Genomic DNA, 15,209 nt, shown 5'->3' with positions numbered 1-15,209 from the left:
CTGTGAACACATATTTTCATCCTGAGCCACTATAAGAAAACGATGTATTTTTGATTCATTCCAGAAACAATAATGGGTTTAAAGGTAGCCCCTCCCCTAGACTTCTCTAGAATCTGGACACAAAAACCACAAAGTTAATCGGCTCTTATGTTAACTCATACCGACCCCATTAACATCATACTATAAGCCTATACCACCATATCTGGGGATAAACTCTCAGGAAAACTAGCTGCTGAAAATGTCCTGGGGCATATTTATCAAAGCCTCCAACGACAACATTCTTGTTCATTGACATACTCATTCTTTGACAAATGTTAATCAAGCGCCCAGGACTTCCAAAACACTGGGAACACAAAGATGAAGAAGCCACAGTGCTGTCCCTCCAGGGCTTATGGACTGGAAAAGGAGCCAGGGAAGTAAACGGTTACAATTCTGCGTGCTAACAAAGGTGGGATGTAAGTGGGTGTGAGGGAGCTCACCATGGGAGTGAGAAGAACCAGTCACCCTGTCCTGGGTGACCATGTTCCAAGCGCAGTCCCCAGATGACCAGAATCAGCATCTCCTGGGAAATCATTAAACTGCAAGCTTTCATCAGGCTACAGACACCACAGGCCTATGGGATCAGAAGCCCTGGGGTGGGGCCTGCCTCGTGTGTTTTAAAGAGCCCTCAGGTCACCCTGCCGCACACTGAGGTGGGTGATGATTAAGCTACTTCCCGAAAGGAGGAACGAAAGTCAAGCAGGTAAAGAGCACACAGAAGGCAGGGATGGTTGCAGGCGATGGGAATAGGACAAAAGGCCAGAGAAAACTGTCGTGTTGTAAATACCGTGTGGCCCGAGCTCAGAGCACGAGATGTAGAGCAAGCAGGCCACGAGGGGCTCAGATGCGGGACCAAGGAGCTGGGCTTCCTCCTGAGGGCAGCGAGGAGCCCCTGCGGGTGGGGTGGGCGTGCCCAGGCCTGCGGATCTCAAGAGATGACCTCGGAGACCCTGTTGAGAACAAGGAGAGGCCCTGGAGGAGGAGCTGCAGACTCCTAGGTGAGAGGCAAGAGCGGTGGGAAGAAAGGGGAGGCACGCTTCGGAGCTGGGAGTCAGGGGCACCTTACACAGCGGCAGAGACGGAGAGACCTGGTGTGTGGTAGTATAGATGGAGCATCCCTTCTCCTGGGAAGCTTGCCCGACACACACCCCACACCCAAACAGAGCAGATGCTGATCTGGGAAGCACACATCGCATTTTACCGTAGCTAGTTCTTTAGCTGTCAGAGGCAGTGGCCGTCCCAGTCAGTTTCCATGTGCATCGTTTGGAACGGCGCCCAGCACTTGGAAAGCCAAACTGATTGAATGGAGCTGGACAAGCCGAGAGGCCACTGAGAGGCCACTGCTCTCATTCAGGGGAGAGAGGACAGTGTCATGGGGAAGGAAGTTAGAAACCTATATCAACTGAACTTAATTTTTCTCTAGTCTGTTGATACCATTCAAAACACTGAAGGAAAACCTTTACAAGTCAATCACGTTATAAAAATTCAACAGTAAATTTGATCTGTTGTGTGGAGTCCACAAGCTCACCTTCCAGCTGAAAGTCAGAAAGGACCGTGGTTTGAGCGCATGTGCAAGTGAAAATATGACACAGCTCTAGGCCACAGAGAGACTGCCACCTAATCGAGATAACAAGTCTGCTTTCTTTTGTTTTCAGAACAACTCTGCAAAGCCCAGAGGTAGAGGACAGAGACATTTCAAATCCCTCTGAGACAGACCGAGTCTTTACTTTGATTTTTAGAAATGATCTCCAGCAGGCAGATAATGCTGTGACCCAATTACAGGATATTTTGGAAATAGCAGGCACCTAACTTGGGGGTGGAGCTGGTGGGCGTAGAGGGAACAGTTACTAAGCAGACGGTACCACCTGCCTCTCAATCCTGCATGGAATTTGATAAAGAAGGGAGCTGTGACAATCAGGAAGTAATGCAACATCTCCCTTGACCTTCTTCCCGTTTTCTCACCATTCCCAAAATAGACAGAGCTAAGGAAAATCTTAAATATGTTTCTCAGCCCTCTAGGGGGACGGTTCATTAAAGGCATTTGGGTCCCTGAGAAAAAAAATGGATGAAAGGCAAAGGAAAGCCCTAGAATCAAGAGGTGGTAACAGTGGAAAATAAAACCCATGGCCGAAAAGGAACAAGAGAAACAAAAACAATGGTCAATTCTTACCCCAAAGCATACTGAGAGGCGGTGCCATAAGCTCAGCTGTCCTGGATTCTCCAACTCAAGCTCTTCAGAGACAAAAGTTAAAGTTGCTGCTTAAAACTAAAAATAATAATAGCTGTTAAGGTCTTACTTTATGCCAAGTATTGTTTCTTTGTTTGTTTGTTTGTTTGGGGTTTTTCTGTTGTTTTTTTTGGCCTCGGCGCACGGCTTGCCCCGACCAGGGATTGAATCCGGGCCACAGCAGTGAAAGCACCGAAATCCTACCCACTAGACCACCAAGGAACTCCCCCAAGTACTGCCGTAAGCCCTTATCATACCTTACCTCACGAAATCCTCATAACTACCACACTATGAGGAAACTGAGGCATGGTGTAATTCTGTTGTCCAAGTGTAACTGTGGTGTCCGAGATCACGTGGCTATGAAATTGCAGAGCAGTACTGGAATCCTAAAAGTCTGGCTGGTAACCACCAAATTTCACCTGCCTCCCCATAGGGCTGCCCTGTGCACACACTGCAAGATATTTAGCAGCATCCTTGGCCTCCACGCACTTGATGCCAGCAGTACTTCTTCCATAATCATGACAATCAAAAATGTTTCCAGGGAGTACTGCCAAATGTTCCCCAGAGAGCAAAACTGCTCCCTCTGAAAACCACAGCTACAGAGATTTGAAAGGCCAAATCTCTAGGTCCTTTATAGAAGCAGTGGCAAATCCTAGGTGTTGGATAGAAGAAGCAGGCTACAACACTTCCACTAAGCCAAAGAAAAATGGAAAAGGAGACAGCTGAAGGGTTTTCTGTAGCAGGTTCTGCCACAGTCCTTTGCCACGGCTCCTATAAGGCCTGTAAGGCCTCCCTACTCTCCCCTCCCTCAGAGCCTCACACACATGCCTCTACTGAAGCACCTTATATTGACACTCTGGTACATTCCTTTCTGTCTTCCTGAACTTCCCACTGTACCTGGCACCAAGTATGTGTTCAATAAACATTTGCTGAACAAAGGCATGGACAAACGAAGCCGAAGTTTCTGAGTGTACCCAAATGAATGCATGTCTGTCTGCACTAGTGATCTGGAAAAGGTATAAAAAAATAAAACTTGGTTATCGGGGAGGATAAGAGGCTCTGCTCAGAATGCAACGTTGAATCAGTGTTTCCCGAAGTATCTACGCCCCTCTGAGATCACTGTGAGTTCAGACCATGCCTCAGTTCTACTCAAAAATTCAGTTGTATTTGTTCACTCAAGAATGAATCAACTCAAGAAACCTAACTCGTAAGGAAATTCTATTTATTCATAACTTCCACCGATACAGAGTACTGCCCAGCAAATCAGGACACTCAATGTGGCAGGTCTGCTGGCTGACTCTACTACCCAGGACAAAGGTCTACTTGGGGAACCAAATGAAGATCTGAAGGTAAGAACAAAGCCATCAAGCAGGAGTTTGATGCTCCCAGAAAGGGGTACCCACCATCCTCTCTCTAGCAGCCAGAAGTCTCAAGTGAGCCTCAGCGCTGCTGGAGAGGCCCTGAAATCCTCACATCAACTTTCTGAAGTCATCAAAGGCCTCTGTCACCCCAACACTGCCTCATGATTGGCATGTGACAGCTAATCAGATTCTGGTGTATTGTATTCACAATAGAAATATCCTAGACTGGAATCTGCCCAGAGAGATTCAACACAGCAACCCTTAGTTTCAGACACATTTAGAAATTATATGTGGATTTTCCAACTATTCAATTTGTGTTCAGACGAAAGAAATGCACGTGGGGGCCGTAATCTGGAGGCAACAGCTCCACCACTAAGCATATGCAGATTTAGGTTAACGGGATTTTGAAAATGGACAAAAGGAGAAATTTGCACCTTCTGCCCAAGGCTGAATCTAGGAAAGTTTCATGTTGTGGTGGAAATAATAATACAGGCTTTGTTTAGGGCCTGGGTGAGTCCTTTAATGTTTCTGAACCAGAGTTTCCTCACCTATAAAAAGGGAAAAAAGAAGAGGGTACCCCGAAAGACAAAGTGAAATGTTTCCCGTATAGCACCAGGCAGAGGTGGCCCTTAATTAATAAATGTTTTTTCTTCACCCTGGCAGTTCCTCAGCAACCCATAGACTCCTCTGTGTTGATCACAGTTCCAAGGCAAGCATCACTGTTCACTGTGTAGCCTTTAGTGAAAAGGACCTCAGTTTCCTTTTCTCTAAAATAGGAATAGCACTACAGTATTTTGTAAGAATTAAATAGGGTGACAGCTGTAAAGCTCTTTGTACAAAGAGATCCACAATATTAATAATATATTATTATTACGACCAGTGAGATCCAGGTATTACGAAGCACAGATTTTTTAAGTATTATCTGAAAATACATTACCTATTTTCTTAAGCTACTATTTGAAACTCAAAAATAATTTGGGTTTTTTTTCCTCTCCTCCCACCCACTAAGAGCAACTCAAACTAAAGGTGAATAATACCAATTCCATGAGCAAATTATTCTTAAACTTACTCTAGCGACTTATCAAGGCTCACCCTGGAGGGCACGGCACTGCATAGATCCAAACCAAGCCGGCTATGACACAACTCCCGGTTCTATGGCTGTAACTCCATCAGCATTTCCTAGAATCACCAATCCTGAATTGCTAAAGCATGCTGTTTGGGCAAAAAGAGGCCTGTATGCAAAGAAACAAAAACCAAGATGTGTCATTTCGCAGCCCAGCCTGCTAAAATTCACATTTCAGTCCCTTGTCCTTTCTGCTCTCTCAGAACCTCATCTTTCATCTTGGCGTTTTCCTTGTCAGTCTTGGGCTATAATTCAAAAATACTCACTGGTTCCCAGAGCACTTTCAAAATTAGCTTCTTCTCAGCTCCTAGGACCTTGGGTCTGTACCAATGACTCCACATTCCTGGAAGGCCTGGAGGCGCCATCAGCCCACCCAGAAGCTCCAGTTTGGCCTGGCCTCTACTATTCAACTTGAGCCTGAGGGCAGAGCTCTCTACATCTCAGGCCCAGATTCCCAGACTTATCAATTTCATGGACCATTAAGCTGCCAAATAAAAATATTCCCATCAATTTGTAAAAGAAATCTTACCCCATATCCAAATGATATAATCTCAGAGAAAAGGACACATCCAATTTGAACACACTTATGAAATATTCACTACACTGCCATCACCATCACTTGGATAAGGAGAGTGGAAACCTCACCAACAGACAACAGCCCTAGCACTGTGACGTGCACATAGTAGACACTCAGTTACTTTCATATTGTGTAGAAACTAAGCTCTGATTCATAGGGGAGCGATTTGGGAAACGCTGCCTTCCATACCACCGGTAATGCCAAGTCTTCCTTCTTCAACAACAGAGGTTCCCTTCACTCTCTGGAGCTCTGCAAGTTCTCCCCAACCTTGTCCTCCAAAGCACACACTTCTCCTAGCTCAGTTCCAAAAGTGCAGTCATTTTAGTCAACTTGAAAGGTAAAAATCAAAACAAACCATTCTGCCTCCTACTCCAAGCATTCCTGAAGCATACTTTCCAGGAGAGTTACACTGCAAAAACCTCAGTTATCGCCTAGCAGACAAAACTTTGCAAGATTTTCACAAGAGGCAAAGGATAGAATGGTTCGCTTTATCTACAGTGACCAAATCATTCACAAACAATAAAGAAAAACCTTAATCCATAATTCCATACCATTTATTTTCCACATGTTCTCTTTCCATAGCTGTCCATATGAATCTGCACATTTTATACACCAATAAGTGATACATTGTGACTTTTTTCCTGCTTGTAAAAGTAATGCCTGCCCTAGCATTTGTTCAATGCTTAGAAGACTAGGTAGGATCCAAATATTATGGAAATAAGGTCATGTACAGAGGGAATGTCTCCTGTAACTCTACACCCAATGGCCTCTGATACCTTTAAACCGATCAAGGCTTCTTACTTCTTGCCAAGTTGTGATGACTTGACTTTCTAGCCTCCATGTCCTTCCTCTCTTCCAGCTCTCACCTGGTGTTCGCAGTTACTGCCCCGCTCCTACCACAGGCCCGGCAACACTGGAGCCTAGTTATGATCAGAAGCTCTAGACTTACTATTGATTATCACTTATTTAAACGTTGACAACTCTGGCTTCTCTTCACCTGCCTCACTTAAACGTTAATGAGGCTGAGTTTTGTGACCATCTTAAAAGCAAAGTACACTACAAACACCAGGTTTCCTTTGTTCTCTGCCCCATCATCATGGCTTGCCAGAAGAAAAGTTCACGTAGCTGCATCCCGACAGCCATCACTCCTGCTACTACGGCAGCAGATCAGTACAGCACCTGCTCAATACAGCGATGGTGCTAACATGAACTGATAATGATAATTTTATTCCAGAGACCAAGGGCGGCAATTCTGATCAACAGCTGAATCGGCAGGACAGGGACATGGGAAAAGTTTATCCAAATTTCACATGGGTAGGCCCCGGCAACCAAGGTACAGGGCAGCGTCCTCTACAGCCCCAGAGGAGACATGTTCATTGGATTACCTGCATGCCCAAGAGCAGAGTGTCTCCTCAGAAGATGCCGTAAAACAGTTTCAAATATCTACGGCGCTCTACCCAAATCTAATCATTACCTTATCTCCTACCTAAACCTTGCAGCGCCACAAAGAATTAATGTTATGACAACCATCCTTTGACAAATAAAAACCAGAACGGGGACGTAGGAATTGGCCAAAAAAAGGGAAGGGCATTCCACAAAGCAGGACAGGCCAGACTTAGTGAAACAAAATCGGCTTCATCTAAGGTTTTATCTATAGTGCCCCTTTCCAAATGGATGCATCACAGGCCCCTGGAATGGGACATGAAGGCCCAACAGACACCCAGAGGGTGCTTTCTACTGTTACGCTCTCATTTTACATATGGGAAAACTGAGATCCAAAGAAGTGAACTGACTTTCCCAAGGTCACACAGTAAATTTAAGTAGTGGACGACCCTGGCCCAGGGTCAAATCCCACCAGACCCTTTATTATGGAGAATCTGTCACTCTGCCTTTGACAAACTATTTCAACCGAAAGAAACGCCATCAACATGCAGAATATACACTAATAACACATAAAATTAAAATGGGTAATCTGGGCTTATCTTCCTTACACTTATTTGTTGGTAGTACAATGTTGTTGAAAATAAATGAACATAAAACAGTTTCTAAACCTGGAGGGAGGCTTCTTAAAAACATTCAAATCATTTTGAAGACATGCTGTTCCAATCAAGTCTAATTCTAAATAACAAATATGTTATACAAGAGAATGCTTACTGAATAATAATGAAAACAGTTGAAGATAGTCTCATATAAAATAAAACTTTGAAGTTCTATTGCTGTACAAGCAAAGGACTGTCCACCTCCTCAGAGGGACTTTCTTGGGAAACTGACATTTATGTCAAAGATGCTGACACATAAGATATGTAAGAAGTTCAATATCAGACTTGACACATAGTAAATAATGAACAAATGCTATTATTTTCCTTAACTTGGGATAGGAAAATAACCTCACCCACATAAGTAGTAATATCTTCTTACAATACTTTACTAAAAGTCTGTCCTGTGCCCCTGGAAAAGTTCAGGGGTTATATCATCAGGGTACTGAATATTTTAAAACTGTAACTGAAGAAGGCACAGAGAGACAACATTCCATTTCTCTTAAAAGATAAATTTAGATATCCTGAAATTAGGGTAATCAACATAACCCTGTTCTAGTACAATGGCTAGCCTTTCAGTATTAATTCCTGCTGTAACAGAAAAGAGAGGAAAAAAAAAAAAGAATTTGATGTTTGTTTTTGTTTCTCTGGTGGCAGAAAAAAAAAAGTCATCAAAAAGTTGAAACATGACATAAAAAGAGTTAAGTTTTAAAATATTTTATCTCTGTACACGTGGATTCTTGCACTGTTTAGTAGACTTTTCCTAGATGATTCTGTAGTCAGTATTCTTATTACTCCAGTTAACTGCAAAAAGCCAGTCTTTCACACTTTAGCTCATCGAGTTTTTCCACTACCACTTTATAAAAGTTTCAGAAAAGGGGACCCTGCTGGCTCCCTGCAGATGAATTACTTAGTTAAAAGTATCCTTTCGAAGAGAGAATGAAAGAAGTAAACACCTTCCCTGGAAAAGGATCTCAACTTTAGAGTTCTTTCTCAAAGGCCCTGAGCAAATATCTAGATCAAGCCCAGCCTAGGAAGACCCTGAGTGATTTTTCGAGGTCATATAGTAAGCCGATGACCAAAGGACAGCTATAGAAACCTTGCATCTGTTTTCCCCAGGTGTTCTGACTACCGGACCATTGTACTCTACTGCCACCTGTGTTCTCTCAGCATTTCCCCCAGCGTGGACGTTCCTCATCCTCCTGACAAACGTCATCCTTTCAAAACAGTGCCCTTTCTAGGACTGTGCAAGTTACGATGAACAACTGTTGAACAAATAACTGCTTTCAAGCTACAAACTGAAAACACAACAAAGCGGCTTCATAAAGAAATCCCCCTTCCTGAAAGGCCATCTACCCGAATTCAGATATTCTTAATTATCATGGCCATTTAAAGACAAGATTTGAAGTATAAATCCATGACAAGAAAAATAAACCAAAGACTTAAGAGAACCAAATCCAGAATAACGGATCAGGATGCCACTGTTTGCTTTTTAAATCAGTGAAATATTAAAACAAATGACAAACCAGTGCCAACCTCACAAAGTTTCTTCATTTCTTGGAATTCAAACACCACTGCTGGCATCATTTTATGATAATCCTTTAAGTATTTTACCTAAGTCATCAGGCGCAATGTAAAGCCAGTGACTGAGGGACTTCTAAAAAACCTGCGCCCAATCTCGTCTGAGCTTCCGACACTGACCTTATTCTCCTCTCAGTGTTGGTCCTCCCCAACCACTCAATCCATCCAAAACCTTCTGGGACAGTCATGGCTCTAAACAGCGCTGAACTTGACTACAAAACGGCTACAACTCTAAATCTGATTTCTTCAATGTATGATTTTTTTAAATCCAGGTCCCACGCTCCTTCGGCCCTTGGCCCCTGACCCCCTCAGTTCTAGACCTCACCGCCGACATCAAGATCACCTTTCATTGTTTCTACGGGACTCCGCACCCCTCCCTCCGTCCAGCAATCTTTTTCATCGCACAAATGTCATTTCTAGCGTTCAACCCTCCATTCCGCCCGGCGGGCAGCAGAGGGGATTTCAGGACCAGCTTCCCTGATTCGGTCCCCTTCGCACAGCCATTTTCTAGTTAAAACGCTCCCTGCCTCCGAGGGGGAAATGAACTTTTCCCCCTTTGAATCCCCTATAAGCCAGCTCGGTCTTCAACTCCCCGGCAGGAGCGCGCTGCCGCACGGGGAGAGCCTAGCCGCACAGCGGAGGCCGGTGCCAGGGCAAGGGGGTGTGCGCTCTTCCCCGCCGGCGCCCACCCTCACTTTTCCCCTCCGAAGCCCCCACCCAGCACCCCCTCCAACCCTGTCTCCCCCGCCCCAGGCCCTGCAAAGCCCCGGCTGCCGATGGAAAGAGGGCGCTGAGAAGCCAGAGGGATGGAGTCAAGGAGTGAGCCCGCGGGCGCCGTGCCACCCAGCCCTGCGGCGCGGGCGCAGGGCGCACGGGACTCCGCAGCAGACGCCCGCTGCAGATGCGGTGGCAGCTGCTGCAGCTGTGGCTACGGCTGGGCAACCGGCAGTGGCCGCGCAGCCCTCGGGGCCGGGAGGAGAGGAGCAGCCGCCCCGGCTACGCGCAGCCACTCGCCGCAAGCTGCTGCCGCTGCCCGGGTCTCTCACCAGTACTCCCGGGCCGCCCCGGGGTCGAGAGCAAAAGCAAGGAAGAAAGCGGGGCTCACCGGCGGTTCGCGCGGCGCTCGCCTCGGCTCCGGCGCCCGGCAGCTCTGCTCCAATCTCGCCCTGCCAGGAGCGCCAGGATCAGCTGCGGGCACAGCGCACGAGCTTCCTACTTGAAACCAGGACTGGCTTTGGCCACTGAGCATGCCCAGTGCCGCTCCACGAGTCCCGCTCAGAGAGCGGCGCCGGCGAGATTCCACTTCTCCGGGCTTTGGCGGCGGCTGCGCGGAGAGGCTGGAGGGGCCCAACCGGGCGGGGGCGGATCCCGAGAAAGGCGGGGCCGGGGGCGGGGGCCTGGAAGGAGGGGGCGGGCCGCGCTCCTAGAGCGACCCCTGCAGGCAGAGGCTTTGGGGCCTCTTGAACTCGCGCTCCCCTTATCATCTGAGAAGATGGCAGGGAGGAATGCGGGCCAGAGTGTCGAGACCCAAGGCGATGCATCCCGGTATGATAACCCCTCCATAAGGCTCGGCGTCTGTCTGCACCAAAAGGTAACCTTATCCCTGGCTAGTCTTTTCTCCCACATGTCTGCATTCCCTTATAATGGGAAAATGTCCTCAGATGAGAGCTACCCAGGCCCATCCAGCTGCAACTTGTAGGTGAGATCTTCTCCTTCCTTCTGTCTCCTTATCTAGAACCCCAGGCATATGCCACACACACACACACACACACACACCATTTCTTGATATGAAAATCACAGCAAGATCGCCTCAAGGAAGAAGTACACCTGCAGGAGGGGGAAAACATAATTTCCTTTTCACCTCCAGGAATATTAACTAAATTTTAACCAATTTAAATAGACAAGCAAGATCCTGATAAGAATGGATACTCAATAGGTAGTAATCAGTGCTCTGCCCCAGACACTGTGAATAACGTCCCCAAGGCATCATTGGGGTTGCTCTTCACCCATGCGGTGGTCAAAGTTGAGCCTGCGTCAGAATCGCCTGGAGGGTTTTTGGAAACTGATTGCTGGACAGAGTCTCTGAATGTGTAGGTCTGTGGTGCGGCCCAAGCATCTGCACATCTAACAACTTTCCGGGTGATGCTGGTGCTGCTGCTGGTCTGAGGACCACACTTTGAGAACCACTGCTCTACACACAGCCTTACATACTATCTCCTTCAGGAGGATTGTGCTAAAAGTAATTTAATAGTAACGACAAAGTGATGGCTCCTCCTCACTCATCCTCTTCCTCACACCTCCAGAATGCACTCTTTCCTCAAACAGCAAACTCACACCACACCGGTCCTTATTCTTCATGAGAGGACTCAATGCAGTTGGGGCCGGCATTACGTTCTTCCTTCGACGTCATAAATTTATTGAGGACCCACAAGATCTTATGGTTAGCCTGGGAAGGGCAGTGAATAAAAAAAAAACCTAGACCCCTGCTTTCATAGAGCTTAGTCCAGCGAGGTGGTCAGAAATCCATTAAATAATCACTCAAAAATGTCATTTCAAACATGAAGAGTGGGGCTTCCCTGGTGGCGCAGTGGTGGAGAGTCCGCCTGCCGATGCAGGGGTCACAGGTTCATGCCCCGGTCAGGGAAGATCCCACATGCCGCGGAGCGGCTGGGCCCGTGAGCCATGGCCGCTGAGCCTGTGCTTCCGGAGCCTGTGCTCCGCAGCGGGAGAGGCCGCGACCGTAAGAGGCCCGCGTACCGCAAAAAAAAAAACCATGAAGAGTGTTAGGAGGGAAATCTACTAGGTGTGTACAAAAGAGTGTATAATGGAACCCTGACACACACTCGAGTGGGGTTGGAAGGAATGAGTGGTAGGGGGAAGCTGCCTTGTGGAAAAGGGGTTTCTGGCATTTGCACCCCCAAACCTCTGCCACGAACAATTTCCCTCAGACCAATCTGGAGGCCAACAATCACATCACTCCTTCCGCAACGCAAAGACAATATTGCCACTGAGAAATCCCTATAAATCCATGAAAGTTCTCATCCTTGGGGCTGAGTCTCTGCACCCCAAGATACGCCTATGGAATTCGTGCACCACGGATAGCTGGGGGCCGCAGCTTAACCTACTTTGAGAAAATTCAGACTCTTAACTCTAACGCCTTTTAGTTCTAGCCTATGTCCTTCAGGCCTAGAGAGGCGAGGAAATTAGCCCAAGACCACCCCTTCCTTCAGCAGCAGAGACGGGACCCGCCACCGGCCTTCCAGGCAGGTCATCTTTCCGCAGGTACTCTATTCCCTCGGACTCCACAGCTCTCCAGGAGTCCGGCCCTACCATCCCCACTCCGGGGGTCCGGGGCGGTAAACGGCGCCCGCCCCTGCAGGCTTGATCTCTTCGGGACCGGGAGGAAAACCCGCGGTGGAGTCCTTGGCGACGGGGCGGGGCGGGGAGACGCGCGCAGGCGCAGTGGCCGCCAGGTTGGGCAGAGGAGGCGCCGAGCTCCACACCTGATGCAATCAGCCTTCCGGAAACGGGCCCCACGGCCGCGCTCACGCAGGAAACGCTCCTGCGCCCTCTCCCGGCCGCTGCGCCACCCGCCTGCCTACCGACCCTTCTCGCCGCTTGACTTCGTCCCGGGCGGAAGGCGACGTTCGGCGACCCACAGGGGACCCGCAGGAGGAGTTGGGAAGTCACCGCCATAAAAAGCAAAATCCCTGGCTGCCCCTAATAGTGACGTGGAAACGGCCACAGAACGTTCCGTGGCTGCAGGAGGAAATTCCCTTAATGTATTTCCAGAGGGGATGGGGTTGGGGGGAGCTTTTAACCTTCCTTGCTTGCTTCCTTCCTTCTTTCGCCTCCCGACACACATTTTCTTTCTCTCTCACGGAAAGGAACGTTTATAGTCATAGCCGTTTTCAGGCAGTATGGAGAGGACTCCTGGCCACCCACCCGCCGCGTTGCTTCATAAGTAACAGCACGTTAGCTCTGCTGCCTAGAGCCTTCCACCACGCATTTTACAAATAAGTCATTGGTTTCTTTGTACCTCATCATTTCGGTTTACAAAGAAAATCATTTTCCGTTTCACCACCTCATGCAATTTTGATATCTATTGTGTTTTTTTTTCCCCGTCATGCTGACTCACCCATGAATTGTTTTCCAAGGAAATGAAATATTCCAAGAGCATGTTTATAAAAGCACGGAAGTAAAAATTACCTGTGTACGTCCTTTGAGACCAAAGGGGAAAAGAAAAGGCAGATTCAAGGAATTTTATTTGGAAGGATACTTAGGAGATCATTCTAGAATCAAGTCTGGGTCAACTCTTAGATGCTGCAGAGGACCTGTGGCCCAAAGACGGCTTTTCCTAAACAGACAACTCAGCAGAAGTGGCACTTGAACACAGATTTCTTGACATCCCAATCTAATGAAAAAATACATTTGTTATTTGCATAAACACTATACAAAGTGCAAGACTACATCACAATGCTTTCAGTCCAAAGGTCACCAAGTACAAAATCGATGGCAACAAAAGAGATCCTATTACTTTTTCCTATTTCTGAAGTCATTAGTCTTTAAAGAGTACTTGATTTATCCAACCACTATACAACCTATCCAACTACTTCTAAGATAATCAGAGACTAGGCATTAAATATCTTAATTACAGTAGTACGACATTCTTCAGAACTTCCAGACATCAAGAAATCTTTTGAGTCAACATTTAGAGCTTTTAGTATTTTTGCTTGATCATGTGGTGTATGAACTAAGGTTAAACCAAGGGAATTTTAATGATCACAACAAAATACCAGGGTTAAGATTTTCCACTGTACTGATTTAAAGTACTTTATCAAAACAGAAATCAAAGTGAAATACACAAATGACTACAAATAAGAATTTTCAGAACCCTACCCACTTTTTTATCTTGATGAATGTGTATTTCTTTTTCGGAATGTTCTGACATTTAGAGAACTGGGAGAACACCTTCACTTATGCAAAAACAGAGTCAAGTAATGTCAAAACACAGAGGTGCAAAGTGCAAACATCACAATAAGGTACTATTTACAGAATAGCCAGCCTTTAGTGGGTGCTAAGCCAGTACCAGATACTTGGCTAAGCATTTTACATAGGTTATTTAACTTAATCTTCACAATTACCCTATGAGTTAGTACTATTGTTATCCCTATGTTACAGGTAGTAAAAGTGAAGTTTGAGAATGTGAAGTAATTTAATTCAAGGCACAACAAACCGGTTCAGCGGCAGAACTTGTATTTGAACCCAGGTGTTTGCCTGGAGCTTGAGCTCTTAAGTAACACTCTATACAGAAAAATGTAAATACTGGGGAAATGACTGTGATTTTTGTCTCATATAAGAAAGGTAGCGGGGGGGAATTCCCTGGCAGTCCAGTGGTTAGGACTCCACGCTTTAACTGCCAAGAGTGTGGGTTCAATCCCTGGTTGGGGAACTAAGATCCCACAAGCAGCATGGTGTGGCAAAAAGAAGGAAAGGGAAGGGAAGGGAAGGGAAGGGAAAAGAAAAGAAAGGAGTGGAGTATTGTATTTAACTCTCCTTCCAAAAATAAGACTTGGTAAAATTAATTTGTTGTCTGCAGTAGGAAAGAACCCCTTCCTAATTAATGAATTACAGTCCCCAAACTTAGGACCAATCTTACCCACAGATATAAGGCAGATGATCAAATACCTAGTGATTTTTGGGGTTACCAACAAGGCCTCTCCTCTGATGGACTGTCTCCATGTCTGGCTGGTTTCTCTAGTTCTAAACTGTCCAATGTGATAGTCACTAGCCACATATGGTTTTTTAATTTATATTCATTATAATTAGAATTAAAATTTCAGTTCCTCAGTCATATTAGCCCCATTTCAAGTGTTCAATAGTTGTGTGGGCTAATGGCTACAATATTGGACAGTGCAAGTATAAAATACTTCCATCGCTGCAGAAAATTTTATTGGACAGTGCTGCTCTAGTCCTTTATCCCAATAGTGTGAGACTTTAATCTCCCCTCATTCTTAATCATTTCCTCCTCTGAAAGGAACCATGTTTTTAGCTCTATCTAGCTTTCCTCTGAGCTTTAGTCCTATTTTTCCAAACTAAAATTGTTGTCAGAGTATAGAATACCATCATGGAAAGATACCAGCTTTGGAGTAAAACTTTATTTCATATCCCAGCTCTTTTATTTATCATCTGTGTGATCTTGGCAAGTTACTCAACCTCACTGGACCTTGATTTTCTTATCTACAAAATGGGCATCTTAATCTTT

The sequence above is a fragment of the Phocoena phocoena genome, chromosome 5 (assembly GCF_963924675.1).
Source record: "Phocoena phocoena chromosome 5, mPhoPho1.1, whole genome shotgun sequence".
NCBI lineage: Eukaryota > Metazoa > Chordata > Mammalia > Artiodactyla > Phocoenidae > Phocoena > Phocoena phocoena.
The sequence above is the reverse complement of the archived record's forward strand: the minus strand, read 5'-3'. Positions refer to the sequence as shown.